Here is a 7,470-nt window from a genome sequence, read left to right as displayed (position 1 = left end):
AACATGGTGGAGCATGTGTCCTTATTACATGTTGCAGAATCTTTTGGGTATATGCCCAGGAGTGGTATGGCTGGGTCCTCCGGTAGTACTATGTCCAATTTCTGGAGGAACCGCTAAACTGATTTCCAGAGTGGTTGTACCAGTTTGCAATCCCACCAGCAATGAAGGAGTGTTCCTCTTTCTCCACAACCTCTCCATTATCTGCTGTCACCTGAGTTTTTTATCCTAGCCATTCTGACTGGTGTGAGGTGGAATCTCAGGGTTGTTTTGATTTGCATTTCCCTGATGACTAAAGATGTTGAACATTTCTTTAGGTTTTTATTCTTTTTTAAAATCAATCATTCTATTCATTTACATTTCAAGTAGATAGGCATAGTCCCCAGTAGAGGGATGGGGCTACCTACCCATCTCAAAGTTTTTAACCCAGAAATGTTCCTGTCCAAAGGAAAGACAGGGACAAAAAATGGAGCAGAGACTGAAGGAAGGGCCGTCCAGGTACTGCCCTACCTGGGGATCCATCCTGTCTGCAGACACCAAACTCCAACAGTGTTGCTGTTGTCAAGAGGCACTTGCTGACAGGAACCTGATGTGTCTGATCCTTGGGAGGTTCTGCCAGCAACTGACCCAACACTCTTACTGCTCACAAATTTCAGGTTTGACAAATACTGCGATCTTCCTTCCATTAGCTCGTTTCTCCTTTCTAACGCATGATTTCATGCTTCACAGCACCTTGTGCTGTCAATTTTTGTACATTTCCTATCTCTTCCATTGTCTACCAATTTGGGAATTTCTGGGTTAGGTTCTTCAACCCTGAAATTCAACCAAACAAATTGATTATCATCATCATCTTTGATAGGGTAGAATGTTTGCTTACTCCTCATCACCTACTGGGTGAGAAGGGCAAACTCTTAGCTGTCCGGGTTCAATCAGGATTCCTGCATCACAGAAATCTTGTGCATGTATTACAGAGGGAAGCAGCATCCCTACAAAGAACCCAGTAATGGTTGGGTTGCATGAGGCCAGTAGTGTGAGGGTGACAGTTGCCCACACAGTGGAGAAACACAGGAGGCAAGATGCTCGGTGGGACCTAGCAGTGCACACATTCACTCTTCTTGCAGTTTTTCCACCTTGCCTAAGCACTGCATCAAAAAAGCAGTTTCTTTTAACAATGTGAGAATTTTATTTGCACGTAATTTATGAGTCCACCTTTCAAAGTTGTAGGGGGTTGTATTTTGAAATCTGTGAACCCTCAGCTTTTCAAGAGCTTATATTAATCTCAGATGCTCATTAGGGAGGGAGAGAGAACACTCCTGAATTTAATAGTCTTGGTTTCTCTGCCAGCCCAGCTGGAATTGGCATGTGAGTTGTGTTGCAACACCAACCTTTACTTGTTCTTTTGCTAAATGCTCCCTGGTTATTTCCTGCACATAGAGAACACCAAAAGAGACCATGTCTAATCTCTGCAAGCAAATGAGTCACCTCTAGGGGTGACTCTGGTAGTCAACAAAGTTTGAGCCATTTGAATGTTTGAGTTAAAAGAGTTTCTGGGTAGTATGTATTTTGAATTCTTGGAATGTTGGTTACATAGGTAAAGGGATATGATTGTAAATAAAGGATTTTAAAAATTCAAACAAAATCCAAGCCCATTGCTGTTTGTAGATTGTTGTAAATGACATCAAATAGCGGACAACATTGAGTTGTTAAGTAATAGGCCTGGAAATACCCACGAATAACCACAATTGGGGGCTTGTGGAGAGGAAGGATGAATAGCTTATTCCACAAGGAAAATTAAGTTTACACATGTATTAAAATAACATTGTAGCTCACTGCTGTTGGTGAATGTCCTAACAAGTTGTCACATTAATTTCAGTACCACTAAGGGTACTGATTTTAAGGCAAATCAATTAATATACCATATCTACAATCTATCATACTGATATCTCATAGCTGCTATAAGAATGGTAGTATGATAATAGCAAATAAATTTATTGCCACTCACTTATGGCAAGAGTATATTCCATGGAAAACATTAGGGTAGACAAAGATAGCATTACTGCTGTAAAGAGGAATCTGTGGAGTTGAAAGTATTGGTTTCAGGTCAGGGAAAAGAAATGAAGCACTGAGGGCCAGCAGAAAAAATGTAAACAGGCAACTTCAGGAAATAGGAGGTTGAGGGGACACCCCTCTCCCCCAGAATGCACCAGAGACCTGGGAGATGAGAGACTGGCAGGAATCAAAGGGAGGGAACTCAAATGAAATGCTCAACAGTAGGGAGAGGAAACTTATGGAGGCCACCTCCAGTAGGAAGACAGGGCATCAAATGAGGGATGGGGTTGCCATCCCACAGTCTCATCTCTGACCCATAATTGTTCCTGTTAGAAAGAATTACAGGGATGGAACCGAGAGAAACCTAAGGAAAAGAAGGTCCAGCAACAGGCCCAAAGTGGCATCAAGCTCAAGGGCAGGTCCCAAGGCCTGACACTACTACTGAGGCTATGGAGCACTCACCATAGGGCCTATCATGACTGCCCTCTGAAAGACCCAACAAGCAGCTTTAAGAGTCAGATGCAGAGAGGATCAGAGGTGAGCAGGACACAACATCTGTCCCAACACTGGGAGCAACTGGGACCAGCAGGACCCAGGTCTGCAGGAACTCCGTCAGCCCAGTGGCATGGAGTAGCTTCTGGTCTGTCTTGGCGGGTGCCCTGAGCAGACCTTGGGTGCAAACTCTGCAGCCCGTCCCACCACACCCAGAGGAAGCTCCACTCTCAGGCACTCTAACAAGCCCAGGATCCCAGGATTCCAGAATCACAGGATCACCCAGAGAGCTCTGAGGAATTCTGACACAACCAGGATCACAGGAAGGTCAGGCCCTATTCAGATATAGCCAGGGTAGGTAGCACTAGAGACAACCAGATGGCAGGAGGCAAGCATAAGAACATAAGCAACAGAAACCAAGGTTAGTTGGCATCTTCAGAACCCAATTCTCCCACCATAGAAGTCCTGGACATACCATCACACAGGAAAAGCAAGATTCAGATCTAAAATCACGTCTCATGATGATGATAGAGGACTTTAAGAAGGACACAAATAACTCCCTCAAAGAAATACAGGAGAACATAGGTAAATAACTAGAAGCCCTTAAAGAGGAAACACAAAAATCCCTTAAGGAATTACAGGAAAACACAATCAAACAGGTGAAGGAATTGAGTAAGAGCACCCAGGACCTAAATATGGAAGTAGAAACAATTAAGAAATCACAAAGGGAGACAACCCTGGCGATAGAAAACCTAGGAAAGTGATCAAGAGTCATAGATGCAAATATCACCAACAGAATAAAAGAGATAGAAGAGGGAATATCAGGGGCAGAAGATACCATAGAAAACATTGACACAAGCAAAGAAAGTGCAAAAAGCAAAAAGCTCCTAACCCAAACCATCTAGGAAATCCAGGACACAATAAGACCAAACCTACGGATAATAAGCATAGAAAAGAGTGAAGACTCCGAAATTAAAGGGCCAGTAAATATTGTCAACAAAGTTATAGAAGAAAACTTCCCTAACCAAATGAAAGAGATGCTCATGAACATTCAAGAAGCCTATAGAATTCCAAATAGACTGGACCAGAGAAGAAATTTCTCCCATCACATAATAATCAAAACATCAAATCCATTAAACAAAGAAAGAATTTTAAAAGCAGTAAGGGAAAAAGGTCAAGTAACCTATAAAGGCAGGCCTATCAGAATTACACCAGACTTCTCACCAGAGACTATGAAAGCTAGAAGATCCTGGGCAGATGTCATACAGACCCTAAGAGAATACGAATGGCAGCCCAGGCTACTATACCCAGCAAAACTCTCAATTACCATAGATGGAGAAAACAAGATATTCCATGACAAAATGAATTGTACACAATATCTTTCCACAAATCCATCCCTACAGAGGATAATAGATGGAAAATACCAACATAAGGAGCAAGACTACACTATAGAAGAAGCAAGAAAGTAATCTATCAACAAATTCACACAAGCCTAATTCTACCTCTTACAACAAAAACAACAGGAAGTAACAATTACTTTTTCTTAATATCTTAATATGAAAACTAATATTACCAACATATCCTAATCGATTGAAATCCAAAAATATGAGGAATTAGAAATTTGTTGGCTGTCATCCAGTGGTGTCTCTAATTTGGTAATTGGAGAAATAAGTCCAATATTGTACAATCCATATACACTTTCTGCTTGTTTGTACATGACAGTGTCTTGCTGTGTACTAAATGGTCTTGAAATCAGGCTTCTCCTATCTCAGCCTCTCTATTAGTAGGATTGTTTATTTGATATTTTTACACTATACTATGGTTCTCAGAACAGTTTACATATTTCAAATGTATTTATACATCCAAAAGAAATGTAGACAATTAACTTGGGAGGTGACTTGTAAGAGAATATCAATGCCTTGTATGATGTTTGTAACTATTGTATCGTTTGAAGAAGAGGATTTTATAAGTTACTCTTTCTCTGAGATGAATGCTTTTCCAAATTATCACAGCTAATGAAACAAATTCTTACCCTCACCTAATGTCTGTGCCACCCTCCAAGCAGAATCATGGTACATTGAAACAGTTGGTGAATGACTTTATGGATAGACCATCTTAATACACACACCATTTCTTAAATGAATGTAACTTGTTTTCAGTGAGTTGAGAATGAAGACAATCACTCAAGTCAAATAGCTTTGACCATAGCAGGAAATATTTATTCAAAAATTGTGCCTTCAATTCATTCCTTGGCACAGCAGAACTATCAATTCTTAGCTTAGCTATGATGTAGGTAAAATCCTTTGGTTATGTGAAGGTCACTGAAGTATAGCTTTATTACAATGAACTCCAATGTCTAAAAATTGTTCTTATTTTGGGCTTGTACCACAGTAAGAGCCAAGATTTTAATCTTTACTAAAAATAAAACAAACTAACATACAAACAAAACTACTTTATGTTCATTTAAAAATACTAGTAGAGATGTATTATTTTAAAATATACATTTAATATGTTTGGAGTTATTTAAAATTTATTTGAGAAAAACCTATCTATTCTCAGTATTGCTGTAGACAAGCATCTACATAAGACTGTTAAATTGATTGTTGTTTTACATTAAACAATTTTTATAATATTCATTTTCATTGTTATAATATTTTATAAATTTTAAAGAATATGACAAAATAAAAAAAGAAAGTTACTGCAGTTATTGAAGGAGGATCTCTGGGAGGAGTTGGGGTACAAAAGGGAAACAATAATGTGTTATAATTCTATTTACTTAAAATATGTTTTTAACTGTTAACAAATTGAGATAAATTGAAATAATATATCTTTTCTCATCATAATGCTATAAAACTTAAATCAATAAAAAAACAAGAAAGAAAAAAAGGAGTCAGATTCAGATATTTGTACCCAAGCAATGGACAGAAGCAGCTGACCCCTGTTGTTGAATAAGGGAAGGCTGAAAGAAGCTGAGGAAAAAGGCGATCCCGTCGGAGTACCTGCAGTCTCAATTAATCTGGACCCCCAAGATCTCTCAAACATGGGACCACCAAACAGGCAGCATACACCAGCTGATATGAGGCCCTCAACACACATATAGCAGAGGACTTCCCGGTATGTGTTCATTCAGAGATGATGCACCTAACCCTTAGGAGATGGGAGGCCTCAGGGAGTTTAGAGGTCGGGTGGGGTTGGGGGTGGGAGCTTTCACATGGAGACAGGGTGGATTGAGGAGGAGGTGTGGGATGTGGAGCAGCTGGAGAGTGGATGGGGGGCAGGGAATGGAATATAGAGTGTAAAAAATAAATTAAAAATAAAATAAAATAAAAAAGTAAAGAAAGTATTGGTTTGAATCAGATTATCCCCTTAGCCATGACCTTGAGAAGATTATTTCACCTCCATGAGTTTGCATTTTTTATCTGCAAAAGAACAGTAAGAAGGACAATTTACTCTGTAAGATTGGTATGAAGCCATTATAACGTAACAAGTCTTTAGGATGTGGATTTTAGTATGCGTTCAATAAACATTACCAAGACATTATTGGCAAAAATGACTCATATTTGAACTTTTGATTATTTAGGGGGAAAATAAATATAGCACATGTTTTGAGGCAGGTTAGATAACCAAAAACAAATTGATGGGGAGGAACAATTGATTCTTATTCTGGTGTTCAGAAAACTCAGTGGGGCTTTCGACTATAACATACAGAAAATAAGACACCACACTACTGCAAAAGTTTTGGTCAGTCTATATTTTTCCACAATGTACATTATATTCATCTTACAAAAGACGACAGCAGTCATAGATGTTGTTAAGTAATAGTACCACTGTGATGTAAACACAGCTTTCTCAGCAAGATGTCCGAAAACATTCTGAAGTATGAGTGCTCTCTGAAAGTAATTAAGGCCCTTTGATGAGTTCCAAATCTGAGATGGCATTTCTAGGAAACTACTAAAATGTTCCTTTTGATGCTGGAGTCTTCTTCCAATAGTCTGTTTCAACTATCTCCATCAGCCACCTGTGACTCTCTCACCTAGTGGTCAGCAGAGGGTAGTAAGTTCTATTTCTATGGGCAAATGCTTTGGATGAAGGGAAAGCAGGAATTTCTGGAGGTTTTTCTGGCTTGAGTCTTGCTGCTGTGCCCAGTGGCCTAGAGCCATTGAATATCATTTGTTCAACTATCAGTTTGATAGATCTCCATTAGTATATGTATTGCTGTTAATAAAAACCTGTGCCTATCACAACATTTAATGATACCATATTCTTTACTCTATTTAAAAAAATTAATATTCTGTGTGTGTGTGTGTGTGTGTATGGGTGTATATGTGTACCACACTGTACATATGGATGTCAGAGGAGAACTTAAGTGACTCAGTTCTCTGCATGTGCCTTTATGCGGATTCTGGGGATTGAATTAAGGCTATCAGGCTTGCAAGCTCCTTTGCCACAGTAACAAGCCATCTGAGCAGACCAAATACTTTCATTCAAAAATTTTTATTTCAATGAAATTTAAATAGGTAGTCTATACTGAGAAATTTGCTTTTTAAATGTCAACTTTTAGCTATATAAAATGTTAATTTTTGATGAAATTTGTTTAAAGAAGTTCTTGGCTAATACTTTTTGATATGTTTCCATTTGGTAAGCAACTCTTCAGATAAACTTTTTGACTCAGGAGTCTTTCATGTTAATCATTTACCAAAAATATCATCTGCGTCATCAAGAATGTTGGCAGTACAGCATGTCTTCATCCTTTTAGGAATGATTTCTATCACTTATTTTTTTTATAATATTTGAAATTATCTTATTTCAAACTAACACAAAATAATTGTGCATATGTATGAGTTGAATTGTGACTGTCCACAGTATGTAAGGATCAGATTGGGGTAACTGGTAAGTAAATTATCTCAGATACTGGTCTTTTTTTTTTTTTTT

This window comes from Mastomys coucha, unplaced genomic scaffold, assembly GCF_008632895.1.
Source record: "Mastomys coucha isolate ucsf_1 unplaced genomic scaffold, UCSF_Mcou_1 pScaffold12, whole genome shotgun sequence".
In the NCBI taxonomy this organism is placed as follows: domain Eukaryota; kingdom Metazoa; phylum Chordata; class Mammalia; order Rodentia; family Muridae; genus Mastomys; species Mastomys coucha.
The sequence above is the reverse complement of the archived record's forward strand: the minus strand, read 5'-3'. Positions refer to the sequence as shown.